The following is a 14,620-nucleotide window of genomic DNA, read 5'->3' as shown; positions in this document are numbered from 1 at the left end:
GAAAAGGTTAGGTTAGGTTTTGAAACTGAAAAATACTTAATTACTTAGACTGATCAACCAAAAATTATATTAGTCTAATCACCAAATTTTACTAAAATGGAAATAGTTTCTAAATTGCAGGTCTGGACTAAATTGTAATCACTCAAATCTCAATCCAGCATTTCTTTGACTTTACCAGGCTGCTTTTCCTAATTTGATTCTACAAAGATTAAAAAAGAAAAAAGTAAAAACAAAACAAAACAAAACAAAAAAAAACAGAAGGCATAGTATCCTATACTTGAGTTCTTAAACAACAAGTAAATATTTAAGTTGTGCTTACCAGAATTTTACAATTTTGAAGATCATGCCTGAACTCTCAAAGCTTCTAAAAGCAACGTCATTGCCAAATATGGACAAAGAAAGGAAGAACTATCCACCTATCCATCTACTAGGTTAAAAATGGATCCATCTAGCAAATGCCTGCAACAAGTTATCTCATTAAAATTACTAGTTCTAGCAACCATTCTGGTTGACAACATTTAGAATCAGGAGCAGAGAATATTCTGCTATTCTATTCCACAAAGCTTCTCTTCCATTTGCAAACACATACAATGCCTGGACTTGGTAATATCCAGTAATATTTAAGAGAATATTTTAAAACTTAACAGTTAACAAGAATAATTTTTGGAGTAATTTTACATCTGTTTTCTAAATCTAATGACTTTTTAAAGGTCTTATCAGTTACCATGATAAAGACATACACTGCAAGTACTTGGCACATATAATTATAGCAAAATGAACACACACCGTAGCAAGCACATCACCATAAGTCAAAATGGCAATAAGAAAATATTTTCCACATATGGTCCAGAGTGACTGAAGGGAGGTCAAGACTAAAACTATATTTCAGAATGCCAACTGAAAGCTTCGACCAAGAAAGGGAAGAAATACTGGCCAGTTGCCCATGAGATCACCTGCTATACTAGGTTTTAATATATTTTAAAACCAAAAGAGATTTTATATATAAACTGTGGCAAATTTGATGAGGTTTTAGAGTAATCTGAAAAGACAGTTCTAAGAGACCTAAGAGAGCTACATGCTATTCTTTGTAAGGGTCAAATCCATTTATTTGTTAATCTTATAACTCAGAAAGAGTAAGAATCAAACACTAACACAAGTCAGAGTTAACACTAAAATGCCAGTTCAAAGAAAAGCTAAAACCCTGAAGACCTAGTTCATCTTACCACGTGTCTCAAGTTCTTTTTAATAGTGACAGATGAGGTTCCATGCTCTCATTGGGGGTGAGATACAATATTTCAATGTCCCAGATGGATTAGGGTCATAAGCAAAAACTTTCACAAACTCAGTGTACTGCCTGTCTATCTAATACCAGGCTAACATACAGTGACTGATCAGAGCATGACTACCATCTACTAATCCTATAGCTTGTATTTAAACAAGACTGGTTGGATAGATAATCCAGACAAATACAGTATTCCATGACACAAAGCATTTTTGGATGTCTTAGGCTATCACTTAAGCCATGAGCAAAATTGATTTTTCCAGACATGTTCCAGTGTCTGCTCACCCTTTCCTGCTACCAACTGTCATTTTGCTCCCCTGATAAAACTCTTGACATGTTTTGCAGGATCCTCTACTCCTTTCCCATTCCAAACAGCTGTCTTCCCTTCCTGGCAGAAACTCCCTGACATCTGGATACTCAGGATGGCTACGGCTATGATGGACAGATTCCATTTTATCCAACTACCCAGCTCTGAGAATTTAAAATGAGCAAAAGAGGGAAGAGTATAAAACCTTCGCCTGCTGAACAAATCCAAGTAATGGCTGAATCAAAACTTTAACACTCAGAATATTTTGTAAGCAGTTTTGTAACATCTGTAAGATGGTACAGAATATACAAATGCCATGATTCTGAAAGAATAAATGATGACAAGCGTCTAAGGTTCTACCCAGGTGGCAATAACAAATCCAGACCCCCTGACTCAAATACTGAATTTCTGCTTCATGGTCTAATTTGATGTGTTCTTTTTTTTCCCCCACTAGATTTAAGAACAAAAACACGTGTGTTAGATGAAAATGGATGAGTTGAAGAAAAATAAAACATAAATCACTTTCCTTGAGCTCACTGCCCATGCCCAATCAATCATCAGTCCCATTTTGTACCACTTCCTAAATACACACCATCTCTTGCATATTCTGCTACAGTTTAACTGTTTTCTCATCTGCAGTCCTCTCAATATTTCAATCTAGTCTCCAAAAGCTGCTAGAGTGATATTTTTTTTTTAAAAAAACTGAAAATTGGGTCATGTCATTCCCACTCTTCCCTTCCTAGTAGAACAAAACCCAAACTTGCCCATATGAGTCCCAAAGCCTTACAGGACCCTGGCCCCAACTCCTCACTGAAATCTCAGCATGAGTTTCTTGACCTCTCATTCAACCTATTCAAACCATACTGGCCTGCCCTCCATTATCCCAATAACTCTTCCCATACCTAAAGTCTGTCTCCATTCTGTTCTCTCTGCCTGGTTCCCTCCAGCTCCTGTTCAGATCTCAATTTATGTGTCACTTCCAAAGACAATTACTCCTCAATCCCCTAGAATATGTTAGGTATCCTTTTATATGTCTCATGGGAGCATATAATTTATCTTTGTGGCAGTCTTTACAACTGTATTTAATTAACATATTAAGTCAAACATTAAAGAGATTTACAAAACTATAAAACAATGTCATTCTCATATTTGTTTTCCAAAATGTAGGTTTATTTTATCTTATGCTAATGTATAATGACTTATTACTGTCATTTTAGGTGAGTATTTTAAAGATCTCTGTGTTTTAATTTTTACTACAATAAATATCAATAGATATAACCATATTTTTAAAAAACTATATTTTTTATAAACTATATTTAAAAGTGACCCTCTTTGGATCATCAATAATTTTTAAGAGTATAAAGTGTCCTGAAACAAAAGAGTTTAAGAAACACTGTATAAGAAACTACCTTTTCACTTTAGGAAAAAAGACTATTGCCATATAGCTGATATTAAATATTTTAGAAATACTCTAAATTTTACTTAAGTACACTTTATGGGAGAAAGAATGCTTTCATGCAATATTGCTAGCTTGGAAAGAAACTGCTAAGTGAATTGTAACAGGATCAGTTAGGTTAGGTCATAAGCAATGCATTCATTATAATGGAGTTGATAAGATATTTCAACTCCCTGTAACAAACATAGTTTAGAGCTTTAAATGAACAGTTTTCTCCTTTAAAGGCATTCTAACAAATGTCACCTTTAAAAACAAACACATATGGACTTAAACTTTTGAGGCAGAGGTACTTGAATATCACAATTAAAACAAACCTTTCAATATTACAGAAAAGTTCTTTTTCTAAGCATTGTATATATTTATTCACAACAGATGCAGAGAAAGAGGCAGAGACATAGGCAGAGGGAAAATCACGCTACCTGTGGGGAGCCCAACATGGGACTTGATCCCAGGCCCTTGGGATCAGGACCTGAGCCAAAGGCAGACACTCAACCACTGAGCCACTCAGGCATCCTTACAGAAAAGTTCTTAATGGAAGAAACAATTTTGTGATGACACAACAGAAAGGAGGTGTTCAAAAGTAACTGCTGTATATAACTACGATAACAACAAACCCATATATGGTACTGTTCTAAAAACTTTACAATTTTTAACTTTTTAAATCCTGACAGCCACCCTAGATACTATTTTCATCAAACTTAGTATATATAACTTACCCAGGTCACATAGCTGAGTGCAAAAGATGGGATTTGACTGCAGGGTCTTTAACACTGTACTGCCTGTGTGTATATATGCACTAACCTCCTCTCTTCTTCTTGTAAACGAAGGTAAGCGCTAACCCCATCAATGCTTTATGTTTTCCAAAAATTCATTCTCAATGTGCCTTCTAAGCTTTCCTAAAGCACCATTGAATGAGCTATCTCTGATCTTATTATAATTTTAACCAAAGCTGAATCAAAATATTTGGAGCTTAATATCATTTATTTACCTAGAATCTAACGATCCACTGAGCTGTCATTTTGTTCAGCAAACAACTACCTGATTTTCTCATTACATCTGATTTTCTTTTTTCAGGTTTTCATCGCTCCCAACGATTTTCCTGGCAATGCAAATTAATGCTCATTCTTGACCCCTTCAGTGGGCATTCAATATCAAATACTGATGTTCCTTGGCCTTCAGACTATTGGAAGGCTAATACCATGAAATCTTTGCTTCCTTAATAGTTCTATTCTTTGTTCAATATCTATTTCATCTGTTTGTGAAACAGATACTGTAAATAACCAGTTTGGAGTCTCTAGTAATTGAAAGAAAATTCTATCCAAGGTCAATGTATTTATGTTAAACAGAAAGCAATTTGTATTTCTAGAATGAACTAAGTTATCTGGCCTGACATCTTTCTGGTTAAAATAGTAAGCTCCGTATAGAGTAAGGATCTGCGAAAGTAGTAAAAATTTTAGGGAAAATACCACTTAAAAATATATAAACAGATAAAGGGCTATAACATGTGACATAACAGTTTTATTATCTGTTGAAATTTCAATATAAATGATACCTCCCTTCCAGAACCTCGGTTACTCTCCCTTAATGAATCTCTGGAAAACAAACAATGCTTCTCTCCTTTGAGTTTTTTCCCTTCACTCCATTTCTTCTCGTCCTTACAGAGGCCAATGAAGCTGAGACTTCAGAACCTACCACTTGAAGGCCCCTTGCAGGTGTGTGTACGTAATTAACCACAAGGAAGCCTCCAAAAATTACATAAGCTTCAGATCCTACCAAACCTGGATCTGCCTTATCTAAGTTCTGTGAACTTACAGTTACCGAATTTATCTACTCATATTTCTGTGTTACTGTGCTTGCTACCCAGGGAAGATTCCACCAAGTAACTCAAGAACATCAGTCCCTTGGCTACAAAAGGATATTTTCACCAAGAAAGTGGTAAAGAATTACAAGGCAGGACAGGTGATGAACATGAATTTCAGATCTAAACGTCTATCACTAGGTGATTAATTTCAAAACAAGGCAAATCCATATTAAAGATATAGTGGATGCATCCAGGCCCTGCACAATTTAAGAACATAATTTAAAAATTGGGGGATTTCACATAAAAATCCAAATGTCAAGCTTCCTTGAAAAATCAGAAGGTCTGGCAAAACTGAGTATAAATGCTCTGGCCTGAACTTATTTCCTACCTATTGTTCTTTAATCAACATTGCTGGGCTGATCTCTTGTAAGCATATGGATTTACCAATCTCAAATTATATGAATAACCAAGAAAGGTACTAATAAGTTAAAAAAAAATTGACAGAATAGCATCTATAGTATATTCCAATTTATATTTTAAATGGTTTATATGATGAATTATAAGACATATTCAAGCAATTGTTCACATGGCATGCATTTTTTTTTTTAACACACAGAGGAAAAAGTAAAAATACCAATTTCTTGACTGGTGTTAGATCATTATTATTTTTTAAGGAAAACATTTCCCACCACATATAAATACAATTTCAGCAGCAAATGCTATACTGATAGTTTGGTCAAATGGAGGACAAGGCAATACGACTTGTTCAAATCCAGGGATTGTGGCATCAAAAATCTTGTTTTCCAGGCCAGAGCACAGATGGGAGGAACACAGATTAAACATTTACAGCCAGCACTTTCTTCACAGCAGTATTAGAAAAGAAAAGTCACAGTGGATGCCATTTCTATCTAGCTGCATCCAAGCCTTTCTGGATCTCAAGTAATATCCAATTACCCAATACTACTAGAGCAACTTCTGTGAATTGTTTTAATATATATTCACAGCATGTGCTGTGATGGCTCCTGGCTGCTATTAAAAGGGTGGGCTAGCAACATGAATTAACAATAACACATGTGGTATATTACAGCTCCATCATGCCTGGAGCATTTAGCCCGTCTCCTTATTATTCTTAATGCACCCTTACAGCTCTTGAGAATCATGTAACTGTGAATTCAACTGATCCCAAATGCCAAATGGAAAAAAAAAAAAATCTATATCTCCTAAAAGCAGTTTAGAGTAACTGCTACATCTACCATTCTTCCTTTTTCATCACTGGTCCATGTTATGACCCACAGATTGTTCTGTTTTCAGAACATTTTTATTTAGGACAAGCATAAGAATTATTAAGGAAAGAGAAGACTATCAGGATTCCAGGTGGGAGAAAAACAACTTCTCCAGGAGAATAATAGTCCAGTATAAAAGCGAAGCCAAAAAAAAAAAGCGAAGCCAAAGTGTCTTCTCTATCACCTTCCAAAATGACTGCTAGGGGCACCTCACAGGCACATCTGTGTCCACCTGGGTCCCCATGGAGTCCACTGTCTTCTCAACAGCTACAACCATCTATGAAAGTAGCACACCTTAGCACACCTCCTCTGCTTACAATTTTCAAGGGGCTTCAATATATATTTAGAATAAAAGGCAAAAAAAAAAAAAGAATAAAAGGCAAATGTCTGCTACCTACCAATAAGGCTCCTTTGTGACCTGGCTCCCTACTAATCCCTATAACTTCTTATGGCATTCCCATGACTCAAACTAAACTTGCCCGAAGCATTGTTATTCCAAACAGTTGATATTTGATGCTCTCAGCCAGAGTACCCTTCCCATAGATCTTCCAAATGCTGGTCCATCTTCCTCCTCCAGATTTTAACTCAAACATCACCTCCTCAGAAACCATCATGTCTAGAGCAACACATCCATTTTCTCCACTCACCAGGCACATGGTCCCTCATGAAGTTTCTGCATTGCACTTGGTGTGTGAAATTACTTTCTTTTTGTGTTTTCCTATTGACCATCTCTACACAAATGTGTACACATGAACACACAAAGAAATCTGCGTTCCGTCAGGACATAGGCCTTGTCTACCATGCCAATGATCACCTTTTCAGCACCTAAAGCAGAATCCGATGTGTGGCAAGTGCTCAAAACATAATCCAGCAAGAATGAAAGAAACCCACTGGTTTTGCAATTCTACCCAGAGGATAACCAAGGGAGTTGATTCTGTGAATATGTGAGAGTTAGCTGGTTGAAATTTAATCTAACACAAAAACTGATGGTCTTCTTTTCCCGAAAATACTCATCCTAGGGGCAGGAAATTTTTTTATTTTTTTAAATAAATTTTATTATTTATTTTTAAATTTAAAATTTTTTATTTAAATTTATTTAAAATTTTTAAATAAAATTTTATTTTTTTAATAAAAAGGAATGTATTACTCCACATTCCCTTGCATGTTCCCCAGACTTCAATCATTCACATATCCTCCTCTATGTTTTGTGCCATTTCTGAATACCACATGCACCAAATATTTACTCAGGTTATTTTTCCACACAACATGTTTTACTCTATCCTCACACTAAGTAGCAATATTTCTGAAATAATGGGTTTGGTGGGACTATGACATATTTTTTTTTTCCAGATCACATTATAATCCATCCTTGGCTATTGATACACACACACAAATGCATACACACACAGACACACAAATTTATATGTATTTTTCCCGTGTAAAATTATGTCTTCCCACATTTGGGCAAATAGTGCATTACAAATGAAGAGAGACATTTTATCCAGGAGTATAAGCTCCCCAAAGGCAAGCCTGACACACAAAACAGCATGAGGAGAGCTGATATTTACTAAGAACTCAGTGAAAGGCCCTGCAGATACACTTTACTAGAACACCCCATTTGAGGAGCTACTCATATTATCTGTTTTGTTGTTGTTGCTTTAATATTTTTTTTATTTATTCATGAGAGACACAGAAAAAAAGGCAGAGACACAGGCAGAGGGAGAAGCAGACTCCCTGCAGGGAGCCTGATACAGGACTCCATCCCAGGACCTCGGGATCACGATTGAGCCAAAGGCAGATGCTCAATCACTGAGCCACCCAGGTGCCTCATATTATGTTTTTCAAGGGGGGGCCTAGGTTTGGAGAACTTAAATATGGGCTCAAGGTCACTGCTATGGACTGACTGTATCTCTCCAAAATCCATATGTTCAAAGAAGCCCTTATCCCCAATAAGATGATATTTGGAGGCAGGTCCTTTAGGAAGTAATTAGGGTCATATTAGGTCACAAGGGTGGTGGCTTCCTGATGGGATTAGTGTTCTTATAAAAAGAGAAGAGATCCCACTCCCTGCCATGTGAAGACACAGCAGGAAGGTGGCCATCTGCAAACCAGGAAGAGGGCTCTCACTAGAACCTCACTGTGCTGGCACTCTGATCCCAGACTTCCCAGGCTCTGGAATTGTCAGAAATAAATGTCTGTTCCTTAAGTGCCCAGTCCACAGTGTTTGTTTTTTTTTTTTATAACAGCCCAAGCTGAGGCAATCATACAGCAGAAGTAGTAAGTAGGAAGAGCAGTGTTCAAATTCAGATCTGCTTGGCTTGAGAGTTCATTCTTTTAACTTTGCTTCATATAGCATTTTGCACTCCATAATCAATCTGTGTTTTGTTTCAGAATAAAAATACTTATTTCCTAAGGTTCTAATAGCTTTTATTTGCTGATTTTATTTACTAATATAAAAGCTGCATATGTACAGTTGACTTCCTTTGCTACAAGCAACAAGCTCGTTGAGAGATTCTACTAAAAACAAGCACAGCCCTCTTTTCACTATTTAGTGATTTTAAGTGCTGCTAATCTAATCATTGTCTTTTATACTATTAGATTTTTATTTTCATAATTATATGTTGCCAGGGGCTTCTTCCAAAACCCCTTGCTAAGGCTTCACTCCACATCCAGGTGCAAATTGTTTTCCGAGTACCCCTGGGTATTCTCTGAGAAATGACTGAATCTTTGGATCTCACTACCTAGGGGAGACTTCTAGGGTTTTCTTCCCTTCAGTAGCCCTTAGCAGACAGGCATAGCACTCCATGATTCATTCATGTCTGCTCCCCAAAACTCATCTCTTCACTTTCAAGGCGGAGTTAAGTCAAAGCTCTGCATCTGTGTTGCCTGCCCATCTTTCTTGATGGTTGCATGGTAGTCAAAAAAACATTTTGAACTCAAATTCATAGAAGTGTGTCTTCCTGGCTTACATAGCATGAACATATTTTTAAAAAGATTAACAATAAAATTTAACAATAGTAGCTAATCTTTATTGCATTCCTATCAAGTATCAAGGCAAGGCTTTTAAAATGTTTCCAAGAAAGAAAAGAAAAAGAAATCCCTGTGGAATAACTACTTATTTTATCCCCATCTTATAGACTAGGAAACTGAGGTTTATACAGATTGGATGATTTGCCTAAAGTCAAGCTAGGAGGAATATTCAAGCCTCCTGAGTCCAAAGCCTTTAATCTAAAGAACCATTCTGTACACTGTTATATATATATCTATCTACCTCTATCTATGCCTATATCTACATATACATATCTATATACGTATATATATATACACATACACACAGTGTATATATATATAAAGAGATATACACATATACTACACACACATAAACACACATATACTGTTTAAGGTGACACTGTCCCAACCTGACCATTATGCAAAATTGTAGCAAATAACAGGACATAGACTGATTTCTCTGTGAAAGAAAAAAAAAAAAAACAGGTTATTAACAAGTATTGAAAATAATTTGTTTTTTAAAGAAAATGGATGCTTCCTTTTCTTTCAAGACCAATAATCCACTTCTGTCTTCACTTACTCCTCCAGGATCTTCTGAATGCTCCTGTCACAAAGTTTCCCCTTGTTTTTATATCTCTATAGGTTTTAAAAGGATAAGCACAAATTCCCAGTTTATTCATGTTGTTCTATCAAACTTATCATCACTCCCTAAAATGTCTTTTTTTTTTTTTCAACAATGTTATATTACTTTCAGGTGTACAATATAGTGATGCAAATTCTCCATACGTTATGCCAGGCTCATTACAAATGTAGCTACCATCTGTCACCATACATCCAATTACAATACCACCCGCTATATTCCCTGTGCTGTACCTTTCATCTTTTAGAAGGTGAATTATAGGACTTCTATAACAACAAGCTCCATGAAGACAGGTTATGTCTATTTATCTTTGTATATTTCACCAAGATTTTCATATTTCAGAACAATACAGAAGTGATGCTTGCTGAATAGTCTTCTCTCCTAGCTTGGTGCAGTATCTCCATTACCAGATCTCCTATAGCACTTTGTTTATGTCTCCCTTCCAGGAATTATTACATGGTGATTTTAGCAACTCCACCATGGCAGGCCTGGGTCCCTACTCATCTTCTATCCCATGGGCACGTGGTAAGATGCTTTTTCCATTAGCAGGGCTAACTACATACTGACGAGCTGAACTCAGTATTCTTGTTATGTTCATTCTTTCATGCAAACACTTACTAAGGACTTACCCTGTATGAGCAGACACTAGGGAAACAAGATGGAAAGGTATGCAGCTCCCCAGAAATCATGCACAGCGCAATGGAGCAATAGCAAATGGAACCAAAAAGTATAGTACTGTGGTGCCCATGGTATTGGACCAAACAGAATACCCTGAGGTTCACCTAGTGAGCAAGGAGGAGGTTCAAGTTAGTAAAGAACAGAGGTATTGTTCCGGGAGAAATGTCCTGAAAGTGAGAGGCTGGGCAGGGTTGGAGAGGCCCTCCCAGGCCAACAGAAAAGAAAGGACACTTTATAAGAAAGCATGCAGCTGGGGGCCAGTAGGTCACACAGCTCTCAATGGTTGGAGTTTGACGTCCTAAGGGAAATAATCTGGAGCAGCAGACAGGCCTACTTCTCCAAACACTGTTGTGTTAAACACCACAGACATCATTAATAAGCAATGCAAAATCTGTCCTCTTTCAAGACAGGGATTTGAGGGATCATCAAAATCAAATTATAACTAGGGATAATTATAAGACAGAAGGAAGGGACAGATGACCTCTTAGTAGCTTATTCAGGACTAAGAGAGACCAAAACTCTCCCTCTCCATTTTAGAACTTTCTTTAATGGGACTAAGGACAAAGCCCTGCTTAGGAATTTGATCATTCTAAAGGGGAAAAAAAAAAAAACAAAAAACAGTCCTTTTAATAATATTTCTGTGAGTCCCCTGTGCTAAAGAGAACCAGACAGGTGGGCTCTCTGTTTATAGGACATAATACTAGATTCCAGGATGAGACTGGTAAACACGATTCCAGATGAGACTGGTAAACACAAAGGAAATGTGATGTCTGTAGGAAAAGAGAGGCTGAGGGAGGTGTTAAAAAGTGGTCTCCAAGGGACGGAGCCTGGAACACTGTCTGCGAAATACACCGTGTCACGGAATGACCCACCAGTGGACTGGTAGACCAGGGACACCAGAGCTACCCTCTCTTCAGCTAAAAATTATTGCCTACACTGTACTAACACATTCTGTAATCCCCATCATTTTACCCAGGGCTTTGGTGTTTCTGTTACACCAAAGTACTGCAATAAGAACTACTTTGGGAAAATGGAAAACTGTGGCCAGAGTCCAGATGGAAGGAAGCAAGGAGAGAAGCATCAGTAAGCTGTCACCAGAGTCCAGCCACAGAGGAAGGAAGAGAAGTCACAAAGGAGAATTGGGAGATAGTGTGTGTGTGTGTGTGTGTGTGTGTGTGTGTACACACAGAGATCAGAAATGGGAACCAATAATCATGCAAAAGCCCCTTTTCCTTGAGAAGTGGTTTCAGAACAAGCCTCCCTCTGTGGACACTGAGGTCCCACCTCCTGTCTATTGTCACGCTTGTCCTTCAAGTGAGTGTGAGCCTTTATCTTCTTCCTGGCAAGACCATCTATCTATGTAACATGGTAATTGAATCAGGTTTAATTTAAAGGAAAATCAAAAGTCCCTTCCATGCAGCCACATAAGAAAGCACTTAATCTCAATAAACTAGCAGTTAGGATGATAAGAAAAATCTACAAGAGCCGAGAGATACGTAGCAAATCAAAATTCTCTCCATTTGGGTGAAGGAATAAAGCCAAAATAAGCTTTCTTTTCAGCCTAAACCACATAACAGAACACATATTAGAAATATGGGTTAGAGCAACGAGCTGTGACCATCGGTGATTCAGAGGAATCCCCAAACACTCCCCACCAGTTTCATAGAACTGCACTGGCTCCAAAAAATGACATTTACTGAGATTCTTAATAAAATGAACATATTTGGCCATTTCTTATGTTATTGGATTTTTTGGCATACATTTCAGAACTCCAATACTTTAACTCTGCCTATGAGTGAGATGGGGATCCCCACTGGACCATCCTCCCACTGCTGGAAATATTTTCATTACCCAAGTCAGGGGAAGTAAGGAAATGAAAATTTCATGACTCTTGCCATGTAGATAGCTTAATTCAAGTGTGCTATGTTTTTGTTATTTGCATTTCCCTTGGAATGTGAGGACTGTCTTCAAATCTGGCACCTGTTTTTCAATGGCCTCTGCTCAGTGACTTCCTAGAATAAGGAAAAACATAACTCTCCCTGGATGAATGTTAGGATTCTGCTCTATTATAGACCATACTTATCCCAAATTAGGTAACTATGGGTCATTGTTCAAAAATATGTTTATGAGTCCTTTGAATAAAATAAGCATTATATATCATCTAGTTTTCTGAGTTGTGCAGAGCCACTTCCATTTTCTGTGCTTAAATTATTTCATCTTCAGAATGAAGTAGACTTTCTACATGACATCCAATGCCAAGAGTCTATGACAGAGAGAACTGACATTCCTGCAGGGCTACCTTTGCTTTATTTAGTTAGTGCCCTTTATTTTTGCCGCCTGTTCTTGACAATTTTTTTTAGCAAAATGGTGTTTTATAAATCAATTATTAAATGATTTTTAAGAACTATAGAGAGGGTAGAGATAGGTTATAAGAAAGACCCGTTATTTTTTTCTATCATTTTTATGGTATAAATTCATCCTCCATACCTCTTGCCTTACAATAAACAAGAAACAGATGGTCATGTCACTCCAGATTGTGGTTCATAGTGGCAATAGCAATAATACAATACAAGCTTTTCATTTTCAAACTCCCACTATGTGGCAGACCTTTATCCACATTATTGGAAGCAATATAAAGTAAGGCTTGAAACCTCTGTCCCTGACATAGTATAGGATCCCATTTATGGGAAATGTTTAGAATAGACAAATCCATAGACAGGAAGTATAGATTAGTGCTTGTCAACAGATAGGAGTAGAGAGGGGATGGGAGGGACTGCTAGTGTATATGGGTCTTCTCTTGGGGATGATGTAAATGTTCTAGAATTAGATAGTAGTGTGATGATGGTTGCACAATCCTGCAAATCTAAAAAAAAAAATCACAGAATTATGTACTCTTAAAGGATGAGTTTTTGATATATGAATTACAAGTCAACTAAAAAAAAAAAAATGACAAACCAACCTACCACCATAGATACAGGCCTTCCAGGTTCAAATCTGAATCCTAACACTTACCACCTATTCCAAACCTAAGTTCCCCCATCCATAAAATGAGGAAAGTACCCTATAGGGAAGTAAGGGTAAATGGAGGACTAAATGAGACCATGGAGAAGGGGCCAAGACCAATTTATAGCATGGTGTAAACACTCTTTAAATATTCTTATTTTTTAATCTTGACAATTGCATAAAGTGAGCAGAACATTCCTGATTTTAGAGATGAAGGAACATCTGACCTTGTAGAGAGTGAAGACACTGCCCCTGTTGCAGAGCCACTAAGTGACAGGGTAGGAATGTCAGAACTGAAGCTCCTATTCTTTCATGATACATCACCACCTCATAATGTGGCTATTAACAACCTAATGTGTACACAAACTGCTTACAGACTTCCTACTATGGGCCAGACTCTTAAGGGCATAAACTTCAAGACAGCAATTATCTGTATTGGGAAAGAAAGGACAGTGCCCAGAGACTAATGAAATAAGGAACAGGTGAAATGGTAAAGGTACAAAAGTATTTTTGCCATGCAATTCAGAACCTCAAGGCTTCCTTCTACTTATGAGGGGACTCTCCCACCAGGAGTAGACCAGAGTAACTAGGCTAAGAAAAACATTATTTAGATGCAGTTTCAAGAGGTTCTATGAAAATAATTAAGTACAATCAGCCAACAACCTCAATCTGAATACCATTTTTCATTTAGATTTCTGACCCCATGGTCCAATACTATAGCCACTAGCCAGATGTGACTATTTAAAATTAAATCAGTTAGAATTAAATACTATTAAAATTGTCATCCCTCAGTTTACTAGGCACGTTTCAAATGCGCAATAGCCACACTATTGGCTGGTGGCTGCCATAATGGAAAGCACAGATAACTGAACATGTCCACACTGTGGAAAGTTGTACTGGGCAAGGCTGATCTAAGACATAAAGTCATATCATCAACAGTCAGATATTAAGGGAAAACATAATATTTTATTTAACATGCTAAAAATGGGATTTGGTATGCAAGTAAATACCGAGAATTACAACTATTCACCTTGGTTGTAAAATAGTATGGTAATTCTTCATTTGCATATTTAAGATAATAGTCTCAGATCATATTACTCAGGTGCAGACATTGAATTTTTTTCAGGAAAAAAATATTGCTTTCCTAGAGTTTTGTCTTAT

General features: G+C 37.0%; 1 protein-coding gene across 2 annotated transcripts in view; it reads right to left on the bottom strand.

Moving 5' to 3' along the window:
• FHIT (fragile histidine triad diadenosine triphosphatase) overlaps positions 1–14,620 on the bottom strand; it is a 1,445,250-nt gene that overhangs the window by 463,013 nt on the left and 967,617 nt on the right. The window lies entirely within an intron of this gene.

Source organism: Canis lupus, chromosome 20 (genome assembly GCF_011100685.1).
Source record: "Canis lupus familiaris isolate Mischka breed German Shepherd chromosome 20, alternate assembly UU_Cfam_GSD_1.0, whole genome shotgun sequence".
In the NCBI taxonomy this organism is placed as follows: Eukaryota; Metazoa; Chordata; class Mammalia; order Carnivora; family Canidae; genus Canis; species Canis lupus.
The sequence above is the reverse complement of the archived record's forward strand: the minus strand, read 5'-3'. Positions and strand labels throughout refer to the sequence as shown.